Source organism: Sus scrofa, chromosome Y, assembly GCF_054392235.1.
Source record: "Sus scrofa isolate SSC_HxYL_T2T_F1_AM1 chromosome Y, Sscrofa_HxYL_maternal_Yorkshire_Landrace_v2.0, whole genome shotgun sequence".
Taxonomy (NCBI): domain Eukaryota; kingdom Metazoa; phylum Chordata; class Mammalia; order Artiodactyla; family Suidae; genus Sus; species Sus scrofa.
In genome coordinates, this window is record NC_139402.1 from 8,767,637 (window position 1) to 8,790,408 (window position 22,772).

At 41.4% G+C, this 22,772-nt stretch overlaps 1 long non-coding RNA gene across 26 annotated transcripts in view; it reads left to right on the top strand.

The window, feature by feature from the left end:
- The window catches only part of LOC102166211 (uncharacterized), a 544,835-nt gene that overhangs the window by 511,605 nt on the left and 10,458 nt on the right, over nucleotides 1–22,772 (top strand). The gene's annotated exons all lie outside the window — the stretch shown is intronic.

Below are 22,772 nucleotides of genomic sequence, written 5' to 3' on the forward strand. Positions count from 1 at the left end.
AAAAAAAAAAAAAAAGAAAAGAAATTTACCTGTCCCTATTAGTATAGTAGGAGACAAAACTGTATTTTGTTTGCCAGTATGTGGTGTGCATGGGTGTGTGTGGAACAGATGTTGCGACAGTGATTTGAATGTCAGCGATTTACTTAGGATGTGATTTAAGAAATATCAGTGAGAGAAAAGGGAAGACAAGGGAAGAAGCTGAGAGAAGGTGGTTTCTGCAGCACGTCACTGCTGTGGGACCCTGGAGCTTAATTCTGCTGAGCGGCTCTGGGAAGCAGAACCGAACACAAGCCCCAGAGCTCTCGCTCCCTCCGCGAGCTGTGGGGCATCAACTCCCATCAGCCCCTGGCTGAGGCCAGCATGAGAGGCGTTCAGCCCCAGGCACGTACGGCAGGCTGAGTGCTTTGCAGAGCAGGCTCTGGTGGCCGAAGCAGGCCCTGAGCCAAGGAGATGCAGGTGCTGGATGCCTGGTAGACAGCAGACCACGGCAGTGTTCCTGAAAATCAGAGGGACTAAAGAAAGATGGGCAGGGCATCTAAGCCTGGATCTGTCTGCTGTGTCTGCTACAGAGATTCAGTATCTGTACAATTATATCTGAACGTGCGTGTGTTTATGCAGACACTTAGCCACCTACAGATTATGACTTCTTAAAAAAAAAAAAAAAAAGCAAATAACAAAACATCTAAAGTGTCCAGAATTTATGAAATCCTTTATATACAAAGCTAGGAATCAACAAACTCACTGAGCCCCACCCCCCAAACCTAATCATATATAAATTGATTCATGTGTAAATTAGAAAAAAAAAATAGTGTGAAGCAACACCCAGATCAAAGGGAAAATCCTAACAGAATTGTCAGTTATCTAGCAAGTGATGGAAAGGTTAATTCCATGTCGCAAAGCCCGTGACAGACCTATTTATATCCACCTAAGCTTTCACTACAAAAAAGACACTGTCAATGCTGTCCATATTCCATATAAGAAACTGGAAAAAGTGTAATGAGACAAGCAAAATAAGCTGTCTGGTTTCTGTTTCCAAAAGCAAGGAGAAAAGCTCTTCTTCTTCTTCTTCTTTTTTTTTTTTTTTTTTTTTTTTGGCCACACCTGCTGCATATGGAGGTTCCCAGGCTAGGGGGCAAACCGGAGCTGCAGCCACCAGCGTACGCCACAGCCACAGCAACACCAGATCGGAGCCACGTCTGAGACCTACGCCACAGTTCATGGGAACACCGGATCCTTAACCCACTGAGTGAGGCCAGGGATTGAACCCATGTCCTCATGGATGCTAGTCAGGTTCATTAACCACTGAGCCATGACGGAAACTCCAAGGACAGCTCTTCTTGATCCACGAGAGAAGCAGATGCAGAGAAGAACCCCAGGATTGCTGGGTTGCAGGAGGCTCACTGTACAAGTCAGAGTTAAATTTTCCGGGGGGGGGGGCAATTATTTGTGGGTTTAGCTCAAGGAGCTTGACTAGTTCTTACAGTAAGTACGGGGGGAAATCTGCTCATGATTCCTGCAGGAGGAAGGGGAAAGGAACTCAAATACATGAGGAATCCGTAGGATCTAAATGGCATCGATTGGCTGCTTCATCCAACAGCTGGAACACATTCCTCTCACATTCACATGGGGCTTCACCAAGATAGATGCTGTTCTGGGCCATCAGCACATCTTTGCAAATTTAAAAGAATGGAAATCAAACTGTCTGCTCTCAGGCTGCAACAGAAATAAATTAGAAATCAGTAACAGAAAGATACCTGGAAAGCCCCAAATACAAGAAGATTAAACAACACACTTCTAAATGATGCCTGGGTCAGAGAAGCAACCTCAAGAAAAAATTTAAAGTATTTTGAGCTAAATGAAGATGAAGATGTAACCTCAGACTTTGTGGGATGCGATGAAAGGAGCACTTAGAGGAGAAATACTGCATTGAGTGTATATATTAGGAAAGAAGAAACACCCAAAATCAATCATCTGGTTGTACCTTAGGAAACCAGAAAAGGAGGAACAAATGAAGTCCAAAGTAAGCTGAAGAGAAGAAGAATCAGAGCAGAAACCAATGAGATTGAAGAGAAGAAGTCAGCAGAGAAAATCAATGAAACCAAAAGCTTTTCTAAAAGATACATCAATAAAAGCAGCAAGGCTCTAGTCAGGCTAACTCAGAGAAAGAGAGGGAAGATGCACATGACCAGAAATGACAGAAGAGCAATGCATAGAGATATGGAAATTCAAAGGCTAAGAAAGGAATGCTCTGGTCTGCTCCGAGCCCACCAGTTTGATACCCTGGATGAAATGAACCAATTCCTTGACAGATACAGTCATCCGTGACTAAGACAAGAATGAAGAGGTGATCTGAATAAGCCCATATCTCTTCAATAAGTTGAATTAATAATCAGTGACCTTCCAACGCAGAAAGCACCAGCCCCACAAAGGTTGACTGGTGATGTCTACTAGACTGTTAAAGAAGGAATTATACTACTTCTGTACAGTCTCTTTTCACGGGGTAGAAGCCAAGAGAACACTTCCTCACTCATTCTGCAAGGACCAAAGACATATAAGAAACCTGTAGGGAGTTCCCTTTGTGGAGCCGGAGCCGCGGTTAACAATCCCGACAAGGATCCGTGAGGATGTGGGTTTGATCCCTCGTCTTGCTCAGCGGGTTAAGGATCCAGGCATTGCTGTGAGCTGTGGTGTAGGTCGCAGATGTGGCATTGCTAGATCTGGCATTGCTGTGGCTGTGGTGTAGGCCAGCAGCTACAGCTCTGATTCGATCCCTAGCCTAGGAACCTCCATATGCCATGGATGTGGCCATTAAAATAGCCAAAAAAAAAAAAAAAAGAAAAAGAAAAAAGAAAAGAAAGAAAGAAAGAAACCTGTAGACAATTCTCTCCCCTATGAACTTAGAAGCAAAATCCTCAAGAAAATATTAGCCAATTGAGTCAAAATTCGTATAAGAAGAGTTCTGTACCATGACCAAGCAGAGTTTCTCCCACATTGAATTCAAGGCTGGCTCAGCATTCAGAAATCAGTTAAAAGTCATCCAGGGCATCAGTGTCAGGCTGAAAAAGAAAAGTCACCTGGTCATGTCAGCGGATGCACAAGAAGCATTTAAGACAATCCAACATGTATTCATGATAAAAACTCTCATGGACTAAACCAGCAATGGAGGGAAACTTCTTCAACGTGATAAAAATATATATATATAAAGCAAAGTAAAAGAATAAAGATAAAACTGGAAGTTACAGAACCAGTATAAATAGTAGCAATCATAAATATGTCATAACTATAGCCAAATAGTATTTCTTTGAACTTAAATATAGAAAGTTAAATTAGAGAAAATTAAATGAAGCAAAAAAAGAGAGATTATGAATAAAAACAACAATGTATTCATCGATACTAAAGAGATGAGAAGAATTATTAAAAGCATATTTTGTTCACTTCTATTCCGTACATATGAGAATTCTGAAGAGAATGGTTGATTTCCTGAAAAAGAAAAATACAAATTTTCTTCCCAAAGAGGCAGAAAACTGAATCTACAAATAATCAAGGAAGGTGTTGAAAAGGTAATTTAAAGAGATGCACGTTTAAAAATATATATACATCAGACGCAGATGGTATTATAGCTGAGGTCTATTTGCGCCTAAGGTACAAATAATTTCTGTATATGTAAACTTTCCTAGGCTGTAGAAAAAAAACTGGAACACTTCCCAGTTTCAGGATGTTAGCATAATTTTAGTGCTGAATCTGGCTAAGGTACAAAATAATTGAAAAAAGTATAAAATAATTGTATATGATTATCATACACAACTGGATGCAATCAGTGTAGATGGATGTTTAGTCAGTAAAATCTAAGATATTCAGGAATGTGATGGATACGTTAGATCCAGGATGCAATGGTGTTTGAAGACTTTTTCTTCTAAATAATTAAAGGAGAAAACCATCTGTGTATATTCCTGGTGGCTGACGATGAAAGGCGTTTGATCATTGCAGTAGCTACTCCTGAAAACACTCTGATAGGACTGAAAGAGACGAAGTTCATCATAAAGAAGCCTGCTCACCACCAGGTATCAGAATAAAGAAAGAAGCAATGAACTCTTTCTACCAAAATCAGGGATGCAATGTCATTATGGCTCTTCATCAACACTGCTATCTATCTAAAATATAAAACGTGTAATTTATATATCTAAAATAGAAAATATATGTAATTTATTTATGTAAAAGATATGTCTAAAATATAAAATACATATAATTTCTATATCTAAAATATATATCTAAAATAGAAAATATATCTAAAATAGAAAATATATATAATTTAGATATCTAAAATATATAATTTATATATCTAATGCATATAATTTATACATATACAAATATATAAAGTTACAGAAACGTTTTGTATGCAGCTGCTAATACTATATATCTAAAAATCCAAAAAACATATTTAAACATTTATAAAAGAAACTACTGACAGAAATGATACAAGTCATATATAACAAACATCCCTCCTCCCTATGTTAGGCATATCCAGTTAGGAAATGAGAAAAAAAAATACATTTTATTCATAACAGCAGCCACAATGATAGAACAACTAGAAATAGAATGATCAAAAATGTTTTATTGTAAAATCCATGTACGATATACAAGGATGTATCTTTCTTGGTCATTATCTCTCTTTTTATACGTGCGGTTGTATCATTTTATAATCTATGATGGGTTTTTCTAATATATTTTATATAGCTCGACTTCAGTACCCTAGACATAATGCACTATATTTATAAACATGTATGTAATATATCAATTCAGGTGTTTCGCGTGCATTTTGAAGGGAAAGCTGGTTTTGGTTCAGAGGTTAAACATGTGGACAGCAGTGCTATCCAGTGCCTGATGCTGCAGCTCCTATCACTTCCATGCAAAGGGCTCTTTGCTCATTTCTTCTCTGTCCACACGTGGCAGGCACCTCGAGGACCACAGGAAAGAGAGGAGAGACGTGAGAAGGGACATCACCAAGACCCTTCTTGGTCTCCGTTTCCCCAAAGTAGGTCACCAGGACTCAAACATTTGCAGTTAAATTACTTCTGGGAAATCGGAGTATGAGCGTGGAATAAATGTTGAGGAAACTACAGCAGCTGACAGCATCAACCAAGGAGGAGGGAGGATCGTGTCAACTTCTGGAAGGCATTGTAGGATGTTCTCACTCTTCCTGCTGCTTTGATTCACCGCCATTGTACGCTTTTAGCCATAGCGTTAGCGCCTGGCAGATGAAGTCTGATTTTCCTTTTCCGCCTAGTAGAACTCAGCAGAAAGGTGCACCCGTAACTGATGGTGGAATCTGCCCTTGACACTCAAAAAACCTTATTCCACAGGGTTATTTTGACGTTAGGAGAGCTGACTTTTTTTTCTTTTGTCTTTCCTCAACCTGATGAAGTTTGTACTGCTTTTCTGGTCATGGTTTTTTGAGGGGCTTTAGGGCAGGGATTGGTCTTGCCTTAAACATTGTAACTTAAGGAGTTCCCATCGTGGCTCAGTGGAAACGAACCCGACTGGGAACGATGAGGATGCAGGTTCAATCCCTGGCCTCGCTCTGTGGTTAAGGATCCGGCGTTGCCGTGAGCTGTGGTGTAGGTCACAGCCATGGCTCGGATCCCGTGTTGCTGTGGCTGTGGTGTAGGCCAGCAGATGTAGCTCTGACTCGACCCCTAGGCTGGGAACCTCCATATGCTGTGGGTGTGGCCCTAAAAAGACAAAAACGAAATAGTAATAATTGTAACTTCTGTTTTGTTTACACTAATTTTTGTCCCGTGACTGTCTTCTAAGGAGTGATACTGCGTATCTGTTCATCACTTGGCACTGGACGTAAGAGAGTGTTTGGGGAAAGCTTGACAATAATTTCCCTGTGCATACTCTGTCCTCTCCATCTTCAGCTGTGGTTTCTCTTAGCATTACGATACATCTCAAGGAAATGAATATTATTCCTTTTCCCTGGAAATTACTTCAGTGCAAATCCTTGATTTGTTACATGTTTTTCCATGCACAAAAGGGTTTTCTTAAAATATCATTCTGGGTTTTTGTGTACTGGCAAAGCCAGATGTTTCCAGCCCATTACTGTACTTACATAAAGAATACACACACAAACAGGGAGTTCCTGTCATGGGGCAGAGGAAACGAATGCACGTAGTATCCATGAGGATGCAGGCTCGATCCCTGGCCTCGCTCAGGGGGTTGGGGATCCGGTGTTGCCATGAGCTGTGTGTAGGTCACAGCCATGGCTCAGATTCTGCGTTGCTGTGGCTGTGGTGTAGGCTGGCATCTGTAGCTCCAGTTCAACCCCTTGCCTGGGAACTTCCATATGTCAAGGGTGTGGCCCTAAAAAATGAAGGAAAAAAAAAAAGTTTACACACGCAAACATTTAAACTTCTGATCCATTATTTTAATAACGTGAACTAATATAAAATGAATAGATAAAAAAATTTTAAACCACTTCTTAAAAAATATACCAGTAGCTCCCATCGTGCCTCAGTGGTAACGAAGCCAACTAGTATCTATGAGGATGTGGGTTTGGTCACTGGCCTTGTCCAGTGGGTTAAGGATCTGGCATTGCTGTGAGCTGTGGTGTAGGTCACAGATGTGGTTCAGAACCTGCGTTGCTGTGGCTGTGGCATAGGCTGGCAGCAGTGGCTCCGATTTGACCCCTAGCCTGGGAACTCCCATATGCTGTGGATGCAGCCCTAAAAAAGAAAAAAAATAAAAAGCATAAATGTACAAATAAATAAACATTTTTTAAAAGCCAAATAGTAATTCCATCTGGCTAAAATATTCCGCAGACATGATGTGACTCTAGGAAGCCCAGCTGGGCACCGTGTCCTTTCTGTGGCTGCAGAGAACATCCCAGCACTTGAGGGTTTCTTATGAAGAAGATGAGATTTATGATAATGCAACAATGTCGGTTTTACTCCAGATGTTTAAGTACAGCCTGCAGTGCTTGCTGAGAAATACTTTTTAATGCAGTCTTTTAAACATGCGCAGATGAAGCCAAAAAGACTGCAAACGCCACAAAAGGTTACAGAGCAAATAGCAGTTCTCTGACAGATTTCAAGTGGCATCAACTGAAATAGGAATCAGACTTGACGAACATCCAGCTGTCTTGGTGATGGGAATTGTTGCTTAGTAACAGACGCTGGTGGATTTGCCTTCAATCTCCACCATCACTGTTTCTCAAACAGCTCACTAAAGTATGGTAGAAATTTTAGACATCTTCGGGAACTCAGTATCTGTGTTTCCTCTAAAATATACCCCATAAGATTCCATTTGCATTTTGTGATTTTTATCACGGTGCTTTAAAGTAAGTAGCACAGTTTGAAAAGAAAACAAACAAAAGAATATTGGGAGTTTCCGTTGTGGCTCAGTGGAAATGAGCCCAACTAGTATCTGTGAGGATGAGGATTCAATCCCCTGCTTTGGTCAGTGGGTTAACGAGCCGGCGGTGCTGAGAGCTGTGGTGTAGGTTGCAGGTGCAGCTCAGATCCCATGCTGCTGTGGCTGTGGTCCAGCCGGCAGCTGTAGCTCCAATTCAGCCCCTAGCCTGGGAACCTCCATATGCCACAGGTATAGCCCTAAAAAGCAAGAAAAAAAAAAAGAAAGAAAGAAAGAAAATAAATGTTATACGTTAAACTCCCCAATAATGAACAGTTTTCAAATGCCTTCGTTTCACATGAAAACCAAGATGTGCAAATGATTTCAGATATACAACCTATATTTTTATACATAGTGTGACATTTATAATTCTCTTTGTTAAAAAAATAAAAAATGATCACCTGTACAGTGTACATTTAAACGTTCCTCGGCGGGTGGCAAATCTTCATCTGATTAATTGATGTTTCGTGTTGCTCTCTAGGGTAGAAACCACACCATCTGTGTAACAGACGTGTTCTTAGAGTCTAAGAATGCGTGGGGAGGTACCAACCAGTTTCGGCTGATATCTAGCAGAGATTCACGTCAACTTGCTAAAAAAACATCAGGGTCCTTTGGAAGGCTCAGTTGCCCCAGAGCTCATATGCATTAGCAAGCTTTATGTTCTAAATATGGAGGAAAAAAAAAAATGTGTTCAAAGACAGAGCAGACCGAAAAGCTACACCTGCCAAAATGAGGATTTGAAAGGCCCTCAAGGAAGATGTCTCCCTCTGCCAGTATGTGGCCAGAGTTCCTTTGGCCCTTCCTGTGTCACTGACTTGAGCATGGGAACGACTGGCTCGAGACAAGAAGACACGCGCTCAAGTCCTCAAGGACATGTCATCAGAACATGGAAGAGCTTCCATCCACAGAGCACGGGTGATGGGGACCTGTGCGTGTTGATGGAGGTACCCCCACTGATGGCGGTTAAGTAAAATGGGCTGGATTGAGGAGAATTGCTTAAAATGGAACCCCTGACATAGCAGGCTTCTTCCCAAGGCAGGGCTTCCCGTCCATCTCAGATGACAGCCCTCTGACGCTGCTAGCTAACTGCCTGGCGCTGTAGATGTTGTCCTCGTGCAGAAGCTCCTGAGAATCGCGGGGTGAGATGAATGTGGGTTCTGTGTGGTGGCATCAACATGGTTGGTGTTGTGAGAAATTCAGCTCAATTTGCAGGACCCTGGAGTCCACAGTCGGTATTGTCCTTTCGTGTAGACTAGGGAAGAGAATTGTTGTTTAGAGGGTTTGTTTTTGGTTGGGTTTTTTTTGTTTGTTTGTTTGCTCCTTTGTTTTTTCTTTTTAGGGCCACTCCCACAGTATATGGAAGTTCCCAAGCTAGGGGTCAAATTGGAGCTGCAGCCGCCAGCCTACACCACGACCACAGCAGTGCCGGATCCAAGCTGCATCTGTGACCTGCACCTCGACTCACGGTGACGCTACATCCTTAACCCACTGAGCGAGGCCAGGGATGGGATCGAACCTGTGTCCTCATGGATACTAGTTGGGTTCATTACCACTGAGCCACAACAGGAACCCCCGGAGGGTTTTTTTTTAACACTGTGCGATCACTTGGCATCTAATTCCCGTCTTTGTGTTTCGTTGGACAGTTTGTGTCCATCTGTATCACTGCTTCGAAAATAAAACAAACAGAGTAAAAGCGCTTTAGGGGAAAAAATAACTTGAATTTATTTCTACTTAAGGCAAATTGTTCTACATATAGCACCCAAGTCCAAAGAAGTTTATCGTTCTGGGTTTTACAGTAATACATGGAAAACATGGAGTGCCTCAATCAAACCAGCTATCAGGACTGTTTCTGATACTGCTTTTCGTGCTAAACAGGGGATGCAAGATAACTTACTGGGCTATATACATAGAAGACTTGAATAAATATGCCACTGATCGAGAAAGGGCACGTTTTCCCAAGAGCCCATATTCTCCCCAGTGTTGACCAAAACAATCCTCTGCCAGATTTGATCTTTTCAAAAATATGCACTATTTTGGGAGTTCTCTCATGGCCCCGTGGAAACGAGTCTGACTAGTATCCATGAAGATGCAGATTTGATCCCTGGCCTTCCTCAGTGGGTTAAAGATCCAGCGTTGCCATGAGCTATGGTTTAGGTCACAAACAAGGCTCGGGTATGGTGTTGCTGTGGCTGTGGCCGGGCCTGCAGCTACAGGTCTGATTTGACCACTAGCCTGGGAACCATCAAAAGAATGCACTATTTCTCTGCTGCTTTAAGAGACCAGGGAGAGTGGCGTCAATCTTTGTTGCTCAAAATCAGCTCGTATTCTCTTTCCCCGTGGTGTGTCTGTCTTGCTCTTTAGCTGTATCTCAGAAACATCCTGTGTCTGCCCTCCACGCGAGCATCACTTCTGTCCTTGGCCTTCGTTGCTTCCTCTGGTGTTCCTGCGCCACAGTGAGAGTCTGTGGTCCCCCAGCTCTTGCTCAACACAGCTGTACCAGTCCCACCCTTGAAGAGGTGGTGAGAGCACCAGGAGGGGGCAGTGGGTCCCATTCATAATCGTTTCTTGGGTCTCCTTAAATAATCGCTAAGAAGTACTTATCTTGAGCAAGCATGCCATAGTAGTTCAGGATAGACATTTAAAAAAAAAAGTATATATATATGCAAAGAAGCAAAAGCTTTCTGCACATAGCAGTGCTTTTTGTTACCAGCGAGTGTTTGAATATCAGATCCAGGGGACAGGTGAGTGCCCCCAGCACCCACCCTGGCAGGAACCAGCTTCGGTTCCCCGGGCAGCTTCGGTTCAACCTTTTCTTGAAGGTTGAAAAATGCAGAGACAGATTATGGAAGAATTCAGGCGAAACTTTTTATCTCCCGCGAGTCATGGATTCACTTGACGTTTATTCATTCCACAAACGTTTCTTAAATGCTCTTGTCCTGGTGAAAGAGGCTGGAGCATTGTGTCACCAGAATGTGGGCAACTGTAGATAATTCTCATGTCCTTATGCTGGAGTTGGTAAAACTCATGGAAATGGAAAAGCCACCTTAAGGCATTTCCTTTCTTGGTACCCCAAGAAGTGTCCTACCCCCATGAACCTGACCCATCTGCAAAATAAACTGAAAAATGCTAAAGAGCCCTTTTTTGTTTTAATTCCCCTGGAAGTAATTCCACAGACATCCCGCTACGGCTTCTGTCAGTGGTGTTTCTCTAACGTGATGTTCTTCAACACACGACGAAGTTCACTCAACAACCCCTGGGCGTGTAGAGAGAAAATCCTGGAGCTTCCATTTCTATGTATTTCTAGGAGATAGATGGTGGTTACAATGTATCGATTTGTAACACACAGGCTAAAGGATGCTGAGTCCTCACTGGGATCCATGGTAGACGGTGTGTGTCCTGTCCCGGGAAGGCACGTTCTCCTGAGGGTAGATCAGGAGTTTGTGCACCTTGGAGGAGCCCAGACCCGGCTTTTACTTACTTAATCCCCAGTGTACACTTTCACGTGACTTCAGTAGATTATTTCATTCAGTAATCTAGCCCGCACAGAATGGGTTCGTAGCTTAACATTTTTTTATAAAAGAACTGTGCATTGAAAATAGGTACCCTTATCTCAAGTCCAAGAAAGCAGGGTAGGACCACAGTCCACTCCTCTCCTGTTAAATCCCAGGAGAAGCTTTTGAGTAGCCCTCTAATGAGGTCAGCACTGCAAAGGGTATGTGAGATCAGACAAGCAAGAACCTGCCTGATCTGAAAGTATTGAGAGCATTGTTTACGATGTGAATTTAGGAGTTCCCGTCGTGGCTCAGTGGTAATGAACTCGACGAGTGTCCATGAGGATGAGGGTTTGATCCCTGGCCTCGCTCAGTGGGTTAAGGATCTGGCATTACTGTGAACTGTGGTGTAGGTCACAGACATGGCTGAAATTCTGCTTTGCTGTGGCTGTGGTGTAGGCTGGCAGCTGTAATTCCATTTTGACCCTTAGCCTGGGAACTTCCATATGGCACAAGTGCAGCCCTAAAAGACCAAAAGAAAAGAGGTGAATTTGCATCACTGTTGATAGCCAGGAACTTCCCCCAAGTAGGTATTGAATCTAGAATCATCGCTAATTATATTAAGGCATTATAATAAGCAAACTAATTAAAAGCCAACCACCCTGGATGCCTTAGAGCTAATGTGTTTTTTCATGAGAATAAAAGCAAATAGGCATTATTTAGGCAAAAAAAAAAATAATAATACATGGAAAAATATTTTTGCATTATAATTTTATATTCATCCCATCCTTTTTCTTATTCTGTGTGGGTTTCACAATGTAGATAATATATGAGCTACAATAATGCATGCATATAATTTGCAAAGTAATAAGCACTAACAAATCGAAGAGGAATACTTAAAAGTTTTACTAGCAGGTGTAAAAACTGGAGCTCGTGACTGTGCCAGTGGGGAGAGGAGGGCCTGGGGGAGAGGGGGGTCTGGCAGAGTAGAGCACACACACCCCCCCCGCCGTGTTCAAGGCACATTGTCCTCTGTCAGTCCCTCTTTGTGATTTTGTGACCCTACTGTATTATGTTTCAGAAGAGGCCTCCCTCTGTTCTTTGCAAAATGCACTTGGTGAAATATAAGGAAATAGTTCCTGCTCATGATTCAGAGCAATTCTTAACATCCTGCTGCAAGATTTTCCAAAATCCCCCGAAGAATTCCCCCTAAAAATGTCTATCTCAGCATTAGCCTGCTCCATACCTGACAGGAAACTCCTCTGAAGGTAGCTGCATGCATTGTTCTAGACGTGGGTCCTTGGTATTGAAGAATTATGCCCACATCCATCCTGCCCCACTTGGGCAGCGACTCAATGCTTCCAGAAGGCTTCCTCACTCAAGTGTGGTGGGGCCACGCTGCACGTCAGGATCACAGCAGCTGGGCCTGGCCACGGGCTGCGGCTTCCTCACGGCATGGCCTTTGGGTTCCAGGAGGATGTGTTCCCTTTTATGACCTGGATTTCAAAGTCACATGGAGTCACTTTCACCCCCATTGTGTTCATCAAAGATGGGTCACCAAAGCCAGCCCGTCTTCAAGGGAAGCCTTTTGATTCTTCAGACACCATCCATGGAAAAAGGGTTAGGTCACTGATGGTATTCAAATCTATGACATTCTACTTAGAACAAGATAGATTTATATGCATTGATGTGGAAAGCTCAACAAGACATGCCTGTGGATGAGAAAGGCAAGCTAGACAACAATACTTAAAGTTTGATTGAATTTATGTAAAAAAAAAAAAAAAGATTTTGCTCTGTAGTCATAGAGGAAAAGATACAAGGACCCACACGACCATGTTAGCAATGAGTGCCTCCGAGGAGCTGAGCAGACAGGAGGAGGGAACAGGCATTTTTCCCCATCTATTTTATGTGTGTGTCTGCCACCGGGATGTTTTAATCTGAGAACATACTGGGCCAGGCAGATGAATGGCCGTCCAGAGGTACCCACATCCTAATACCTGGATCTGCGATGTGTTACCTTAACACAGCAAGTGGTGGTGGTGGTGGGGGGGGGACGATGGAGGAGTTTAGGGTGCACACAGAACTGAGGTTGCTGATCAGCAGGTGTGACCGTAGGGCAGGCATCCTGGCTTGTTCCCATGGGCCTCGTACCATCACGGGGATCTGTCCAAGGGGAAGAGGAAAGGGAATAATGACAGAGGGTGAGAAGAATTGGACCCGAAGGTGGAGGGAGGAGGCTCAACGCTAAGACAGGACGCCCACAGTGATGGAAAAGGCAAGGAAACCGGGCCCCAGAGCCGGCCTCACCCCCTCAGGTTGTCTTCCTCTGTCCAGTCCAAGGGTGGCGCTGTCTCTGAATAGAGTTACAAGCCTGTCCGAGCACCAGGGGTTCTGCTGCAGGTAGACAAGAGGGAGAGAGAAGCAACAACACATTTTCTCCTACGACGCTGTTTGCTGTGCCGAAAAATCTGGAAGACTGTGCAGTGGATGAGAACACCGATTTTTCAGCAGGTTAATAAGGAGTCCGTACAAATTTCTAATGCGGTAATAGAGCATAGACACCAAGGGTGACATCTAGGCTGTGGCTTTCTCAGGAGGAAGGTGTGGCTTGGAGAACGTTACTGGACTCAGAGACACTACTGTTGTGTCACAAGGTCCCTGGAGAACAGTCTGGATTGGGCGCCACGCTGCATTTTCAGACTTTGCCCAGAGCCTCCCTGCTGTGTCATTTGCATGCAGCCCATTGCCTGCATTCCCCAGAGGGCTGGAGGTTCTGAGGGAATTCCTGCATATTTGCCCTCAGAATCCCACTTAGATGTCCCACCCCATCCCCAGTTAAGGCTCAGTACTGAGCCACCCAGCTGACATACCCAGGTTGACAAAGCTGTGGACTCAAATTAATTCTCCCCCTTCAAGCCAAAACGGACTGGAAGGCCCCTCCCTGCCCCCAAGCCCAGCCTTTGTTTCATGGACTAAAACTTCCCTGCCTTGGGATTCTCTACAGACTTCAGGAAAACAGCATCCAGCAGGCGGGGGCAGGGGCACGGGGGGTTTGACGTTCTCCAGGGAGTCCAGAGTGGAGAGCACCCCTCAGAGCTGACTTTTCAAGGCAGCTGAAAAAAAAAAAAAAAAAAAACCCATGCCAAAGGTTTGTCTCTTAAAGACCTTTTGGAACCTCACCCAGCTTGCCATCCATCTCCATAAAAGACACATTTTGGGCCCCCAGCTGTGCTGTCTGCTATAAAATGCATGTTGAATGAAGCTGATCTGTCAGCAGCGGGGCTGCAGTTGGTCTGCTCCTGACGCCAAGCCCATTGGCGGAATGGAGATGCGATGCCCTCGTAACCCTACCCCCAGGGCTTGCTCTTTGCTTTTTACGGGTGCTGGCTTGTCGGTGATGGGTGAAATGCCAACGTTTTGGCTTCAGGGATTCCTTAAGGAGGCTGGTACATGCCCAGATGCCCATGCAGCACCTGTCATTGCACAGGAATGAAGGTACCCAGCTGTGTGGCGCATGCATGCTTGCACTTGACCACGGCTGCAAGGCCCTTCTATGCTTTTCCTGCCGTGAGAACAGAAGCTGGCCCTGGCTTTCATCTGGAACACTTCTGGGAGCCTCTGGGAGAGGCAAAGGCACAGTCTGATAGATGAGGCTGGGGGGGACAACAGTTCATCGGTACCCCCTCCCACGCCTGGAACCAGTCACACCCTGGTGTTTTGGAAGAAGTGTAAGTGAATCTGGCGATAAAAAGGGCACGGAAATGCTTCGTGTCACCGGCCCTACAAATACCAGGGTGTCTCACCAGCAGTTCCCTCTTTCATGACTCCCTCTGGGAACAGAGACTGCTAAGCCCTCTCATTGTTAAGTCTTACACCATCACCCATGATTGTTTTGGGAAAACCGGTAATTGCCCTCGTGTGGACAAACAGTAATACTGGTGTTCCAGCTACTGCTCAGTCAACAAACGTGTTCTCAGTTAAGGAAAATAATTACTTTGCGACGTTTATCTTTTATCAACTCTGATAGCGTTCCCCTAGTAATTACTTATTTATATACAAAGAGAGTAAAAATTATATCTATTGGGAAACACCTGCCCCTGTAAATGCATCTTCAACTTGCAGGCTAATGACCGGGATCAGAAACACAGATTGAGCCAAGAGTATAGACCTCACGACTTGCGCTATATTCCAAGCCATCCGGAACATTCTATCACATCACACCTGCCAATAGGAGCTTCTTTTTAATTCTCTTCTTGAAACCTCTCGCCAGACTTCCAAATTTACCATCTGACTGGCCAGTACTGGCCAACCCCAGGGTGAGTTATTGCAAACAAAACTGATGCTATAAATGCAGCGTTTTTATTCAAGACATCAACCAAGTCCTTCAAAATATGTCTTTTAGGTTCCCAAACTTAACTCAGAAATGAAAATGTAAGGATGATTTTCTATGTAAGATATTAAAGCTGTTATGCTTTTTCCCCTCCTGTCTGGATAAGGGCAGGAAGAGAGAAAAAAGGAAAAGGTTTTGTAGAAGAACTCCAAGGTTACTCATATTAGTTTGCATGCCAGTCACCAAGCCCAAGTCATACTGAAAGAACGTTACATCAGGGGAACATCACAGAAGAGTCTGCTCTGAGAGTTTGGACCACCCTGTAATGCAGTGGTTCTCTGGCTGGCTGGATGCTACCATCAATCCAGAAGCTCTCAGGACAATTCCACCTTCAAGAATTTGAGAAGGTCCCTGGTGGCCTAGCAGATTAAGGATCTGTCATTGTCACTGCTGTGGTGGAGCTTCAATCCCTGGCCTGGGAATTACCACATGGCACAAGTGCAGCCAAAAGAAAAAGATTGTGAGGGAAACCAGTGAGGTTAACTCCAAAAATAAAAACAAAACAGGATAAACAAATAAGCAAAAACTGTCCTACATATCAAGTCATATCTATACATACAAAGATGTATTTAGTATCATATAGGTTTCATACATATAGCTACATAATATTCATATATATACATAGTATTTCATAAGCTTACATATATATACATAGTATTTCATAAACACGTATCTGTTGTTGCACACACACCCATAAGATCACTGCACTTACTTACAGGCTACAAGTTTCTTTTGTAACTTGAGCTGATGGACAGACAGGCAGACGGTGGTTAACGGGAGGATGCTGGCTTGATGTGCATGGCCTGGGTTCATTTTCAGACTCTGGAACTCAATAGCTACCTGATCTGGGCAGTTGACTTAAATAATTTGTGTGCTTCTCAGCTTGAAGATGCTGCCAGCCCCCACGGGATGGTGAGAGAAATGAATAAGTTAATGCCAACAGCACACTTCACCCCGTGCTTGGCAGTTGCCCCTCTCAGTGTTAGCTCTGGGGTTAATTGTATTAGCTGTTTCTCTAATACGAAGGGGGTCTTAGGATCGACCCGGTGCGATACCAAGCAGGGTCCAGTCCACAAAGGAATGAGGGCTGGTTTCCATTATTTCATAATGAACCCAGCGGCATGTGATGGGCTGTTGTTTGAGGAGGGAGATAGCAGGGGTGAAGGGGTCAATCAGTACCAGCTTTGGATTGCACAGAATCGGGGGCTGGAAGTCTACCGACTGATGGGTTCTAATTGGCCATTTTGGACTGTTTAACTCATAAGCTGCCTCTCTGAAAGTGGTTTTCCAATAGCCAGGAGAGAGAGGTCCTTGCTACTAACATGCACACCAGAATATCCAAAACTATATTTGAGCACACCCTGTGTTTTATCAGTGCTTCCTACAATAAATTCTCAGTTACAACCAGAAGCCTGACTGGGAGGCATCTGTGTATAGGAACCCCTGCATCTGTCCATACCTGCGTAATCTGCTTGCTCCCTTAGAGCTCCAGCTGCCTCTTTCTATATAATTTACTCAAGCGTAAAGTGGGGGAGAAAAACCGGCTCATTCTGGTACAACCAGAATGTGATGCTTCGATATGCCTCTTACTTCTTCAGCTCTGCAAGCAGGATGTGTGTAACATATATTATTCAGTACCTCTTCATAGTCTTGGGGATTGGTTCTCAACCTGGGCACATGTTAGAATTACCCGGAGACCCTTTAAAACAGCCCTGATGTCCATGCTTCACTTCAGACCTGAAGGTACCAGAGGACACTGGGAAAATCTCCCGGGGATGTCGTAGGCAGCTGGTTTTGTAAGCATCTGAGCCAGCGTGGGGCTCGTGCTAATAACTGGGGGCCACTGTTCAAAACTCATCTTTAGGGAGTTCCTGTTGTAGCTCAGCGGTAACGAACTCAACTAGCCTCCGTAAGGACGCAAGTTCAATCCCTGACCTCACTCATTGGGTTAAGGATCTGGCGTTGCTGTGATCTACATGTATGTAGGTTGCAGATGCCACTCGAATCTGGTGTGGCTGTTGTGTAGGCTGGCAACTGCAATGCCGATAAGACCCCTAGCCTGGGAACTTCCATATGCCATGGGTGTGCCCCTAAAAGGCCACAAACAAACAAAAAACACCAAACAAACAAAGCTCATCTTTAAGCTTAAGTATTCCATTAACCTGAAATGTGAATCTATTTCCTACTTTGGGGAAGGTTTACCTTTCTAAACAGTAATGAATTTCACTGCTTTTCCTCCCTAAAACCCACTTCTAGATTATAAATATGCACCTGAATTCCTCTCACTTGGTGAAATGGGTTTCCAAATATGTGGATTTTACTTAAACATCACGTGAGTTTCATTGGACAAGACAGATCATTATGGACAGAACTGTTAGGCATGGAGCTTTAGGAAAACAATTGATTGCCTGAAATTCAGCACAGTATCGAATGCTTGTTGAGTTGATCATTTCCATAGCATTACAGCTAACGTCAGCATAAAACAAATGGCATTCCCTGCTAGGGAAACTGCAAAAATATACCACACTTCCTTAAGATAAATTTCTTTCAGTAAGTGTATTTTAGATGTTCCATTGCTTAAAATACAGTGGCTTGTACACATATAAGAGAATCGCCTAGAACTAAGAATACACAAACACATGTGTGTACATGTAAATACAGTAACATGTGACCAAGCTCTGTGGATGGTGTGGAGGTCACCTTCCTGGTTGTGATATTTTATGGTCGTTCTGGAAGATGGTACCATCAGTGGAAACTGGATCAAGTTCTAGGGTAATACTCTTTTATTTTGTTGTTTTGTTGTTGAAATATAGTTGATTTTGAAGTATTGTGTAGGTTTCAGGCATATATCTAAAAAAAATGAAACCTCTAATTTAAAGAAATACAGGCACCCCAATGTTCCTACAGCGCTATTTGCAATAGCCAAGATGTGGAAACATTCCAAGTGCCCATCCATAGACAACTGATTTGACGTGTGTGTGTGTGTGTGTGGTGTATGTGTGTATGTACACACATGACTATTACTCAGCCATAGATATCTGTATATTAATTTTGTATCTTACTACTTCGCTGAAGTCATTTATTAATTTTAATAGTTTGGTGTGGAGTCATCTGCATAGAGTGACGATTTTACTCTTCTCCTCCAATTTGGATACCTTTTATTCCTTTTGCTTGTCTGATTGCTATGGCTAGGACTTCTGATACTACATTGAATAACAGTGGTGAGAGTGGGCATCCTTGTCTTGTTCCAGATTTTAGCAGGAAGACATTCAGCTTTTCTCTGTTTGAGTATTATACTGGTTCTGAGTGGGTCATAAATGGCTTTTGTTATGTTGAGATGTGTTTTCTTTATACCCACTTTGGTAAGAGTTTTCTGGTGAATGGATGTTGACTTTTTGTCAGATGCTTTTACTGCATCTATTGAGATGATCATGTGGTTTTTGACTTATCTTTTGTTCATGTGGTATATGACAGTGATTGATTTACGTATATTGAACCATTCTTGTGAACTTGAATCCCACTTGGTCGTGATGTATGATTTTTTTATGTTATTGGATTTGGTTTGCTAAAATTTTATTGAGAACTTTTGCATCTATATTCAAAGGTGTTGGCTTATTTTCTTTTTTGGTGGTTTGTCTGGTTTTGGCATCAGGATGATGGTAGCTTCATAGAATGTCTTTGGAAGTGTTCCCTCCACTTTGATCTTTTGGAAAAGTTTGAGAAAGATGGGTAAAAGTTCTTCTTTGTATGTTTGGTAGAATTTGCCAGTAAAGCCATCTGGCCCTGGACTTTTTTTTTTGTAGGAAGTTTTTAAAAATTATATATTTTATCTCACTTCTAGTTAATAGGTCCATTAAAGGTATCCATTACTTAACTCTGTTTTGTAGGGTATATAATTCTAGAAATTTGTTCATTCCTTCTAGGTTGTCCAGTTTGTTGGCATGTAACTGTTCATTGTTTACTTTTATGATTTTTTTTTATATTTCTGCAATGTGAGTTGTTATTTCTCTTTCAATTCGTATTTTGGTTATTTGGGTCCTCTCTTTTCCTCTTTTTAAGGCTGGCTAGAGGTTTGTCAATTTTGTTTACCTTTTCAAAAAAAAAAAAACAGCTCTTGGTTTTATTGATCTTTTCTATTTTTTAATATATCTTTTGTTTATTTCCTTGATGATCTTTATTGTTTCCTTCCTTCTTCTAACTCTGGGTTTTTTCCGTGCTTCTTTTTCAAAAAATTTTGAAAAATTTGGTAAGTTTGGTTGCTTATTTGAGATTTTTTTCTTATTTTTTGAGGAAGGACTATATTGCCATGAATCCCCTCTTAGAACTCCTTTTGCTGCATCCCATAGATTTTGTACCGTTGTGTTTTCATTGTCGTTTGTCTCAAGGTATTTTCTGACTTCCTCTTTGATTTGATTGTTGACCCATTCATTTTTTTTTTTTTTAAGCAACAAAGTGCCTGAGAGAAAACACCTTCATTTAAAAATTTTATTTTATTTAAAAACACTTTAGATAATTTTTAAAGGTTATACTTCATTTAAAGTTTACAAAATATTGGCTGCCTTCCCTGTGTTGTGCAATGCATCCTGACTTCCTATCTTGCACACATTAATTTGTACCTTCCATTCTCCCTGTATAATCCCCTCCCCCTTCTCCCCACTGGTAACCACTAGTTTGTTCTCTATATCTGCAAGTCTGCTTCTTTTGTTATATTTACTATTTTGTTTTATTTTTTAGATTCCACATATATGTGATATCATACAGTATTTGTCTTTCTCTGCCTGACTTATTTCACTTAGCATCATGCCCTCCAAGTGCGACCATGTTGCTGCAGATGGCAAAATTTCATTCTTTCTTTATGGTTCAGTACCATTCCATTGCGTGTGTGTACCACATCTTCTTTATCCATTCCTTACTGATGGACACTTGGGTTGCTTCCATGTCTCAGCTGTTGTAAATAATGTTGCAATGAACATTGAGATGCATGTTATCTTTTCGAGTTAGTTTTTTGTTTTTTTGTTTGTTTGTTTGTTTTTCAGATATATATCCAGGGCAGGATTGCTGGGTCATGTTGTCATCAAATTTTAGTTTTTTGAGGAACCTCCATACTATTTTGCACAGTGGCTGCACCACTTTACATTCCCACCTATGGTATATAGGAGGTCTCCCTTATCTCCCTATCTTTGCCAACATTTTAAAATCTGTGTTCTTTTTGATGATAGCCATTCTGACAGGTGTTCCATCCCCTCACCTTCAATCTGTGTGTCTTTCACCCTAAAGTAAATTTTTTTTTTTTTTTTGGTCCAGTCTGTCACTCTATGTCTTTTGTCTTTTTTTTTTTTTTTTTTTTTTTGGAGGTTCCCAGGCTAGGGGTCGAATCAGAGCTGTAGTCACTGGCCTACGCCAGAGCCACAGCAATGCGGGATCTGAGCCGTGTCTGCGACCTACACCACAGCTCACAGCAACGCTGGATCATTAACCCACTGAGCAAGGGCAGGGATGGAACCCGCAACCTCATGGTTCCTAGTTGGATTCGTTAACCACTGCGCCACGATGGGAACTCCAGTCATTCTATGTCTTTTGACTGGAGCGTTTTGTCCAGTGACATTTAAAGTAATTATTGATAGATATCTACTGATTGCCATTTTAAACCATGTTTTCCAGTTGGTTTTGTAGATCTTCTTTGTTGATTTCTTCTTATTTCTGTTTTTGTCTTTTGTGATATGATGGTTTTCTTTTGTAATATGTTTGAGTTCCTTTCTTTTTGAATCTGTTGTGTGTTTTTGATTTATGGTTACACTGGTTTTCAAGTATGTTAACCCATTACTATAGCTACTTGCTTTAGACTGATAGTTACATAATACATAATAATCTATATTTTTTACTCCTCTCTTTCACATTTTATGACTTTAATGTCCTATTTTACATCTTAATGTTTATCCTTTTGCTAGTAATTGTAGTTATAGTCACTTTTACAGAATTTTTAAATTCTTTTTTAATCTGCGTATGGGTTTATTTAGGTGATCTTTAGCCCTTTTATATATTTGCTTTTCCTGTTGTGATTTTCTCTTTCCTGTTGATTCTTGATTTCTTCTATGATAGGTTTAGTATTGCTGTATTCTTTTACTTTTTGCTTGTCTGATAAACTTTTTATTTTTCATTTAAAATTCTATTAAGGTATAGAAAAATTATATAATTTATATTATATTTAAATATATTATCAAATATTATACATTATATTTAGTTATATAATTAATTATATTGATATATTAATAAATATATTGAGTAATAAATATAAGGCTTATATATTATAATATAATATAATATATAAATAGGTATATAATTATATTTAATATATTAAATTATAAAATATGTATATTTATATTATAAAATATATAAAATACATAATATATAAAATATATTTAATAATATAAATATATATTATAATTAATCATAATAAAATTATAAATATATTTTTAATTTATAATATATAGTATATATTATATATAAATACTATACACTATTAAAGTATAATTGATTTATCAAATAATTGATAAATTTTATTTATATTATATAGTATATATTATATATAAATACTATACACTATTAAAGTATAATTGACTTACAGAAGTGTTTTCCCAACTTCTGCTGCACAGAAAAGGGACCCATCCATACCTATAAACACATTCCCTTTCTCATACTGTCTTCCATCATGTTCTCTTCCAAGAGACTGGAGAGAATTCCCTGTGCTCTACAGTAGGACCTCAATGCTTATCCATTCTCAGTGTCATAGTTTGCATCTGCTTTATCTCTCCTTCATTCTAAATGATAATCTTGCTGGGTAGAATATTCTAGGTTGCAAGTTTTTCCCTTTCAGGACTTTGAATATACCATCACTTTGAATAGACTGTCACTCCTTTCTGACCTGTGAAGTTTCTGCAGAGACATCAGCTGATAGCCTGATGGAGGCTTCCTTGTAATGGACTGTTGTTGTTGTTGTTGTTGTTTTCTCTTGCTGCCTTTAGAATCCTGTCCTTATCTGTCACTTTTGCCTTTTTAATTATGCTATGTCTTATTGTGGCTCTGATTGGATTCATCTTGTTTGGGACCCTCTGTGCTTCCTGTACCTGCATATGTTTCCTTCTTTAGCTTTGGAAAGTGTTCAGCCATAATTTCTTCACCTGGGTTCTTGATCATCTTTTTTCTCTCTTCTCCTTCTGGTACCCCTATTATGCATTGATTGTCTCACTTTTTTTTTTTATTACTCATTGAATTTTACTACATTTACAGGTATACAACAATCACCACAACCAAATTTTATAGCATTTCCATCCTAAACCCTCAGTGCTTCCCTCACCCCCCAACCTGTCTCCTTTGGAAACCATAAGTTTTTCAAAGTCTGTGAGTCAGTATCAGTTCTGCCAAGAAGTTCATTGTGTCCTCTTCTTAGATTCCACATGTCAGTGATAGTATTTGATGTTGGTGTC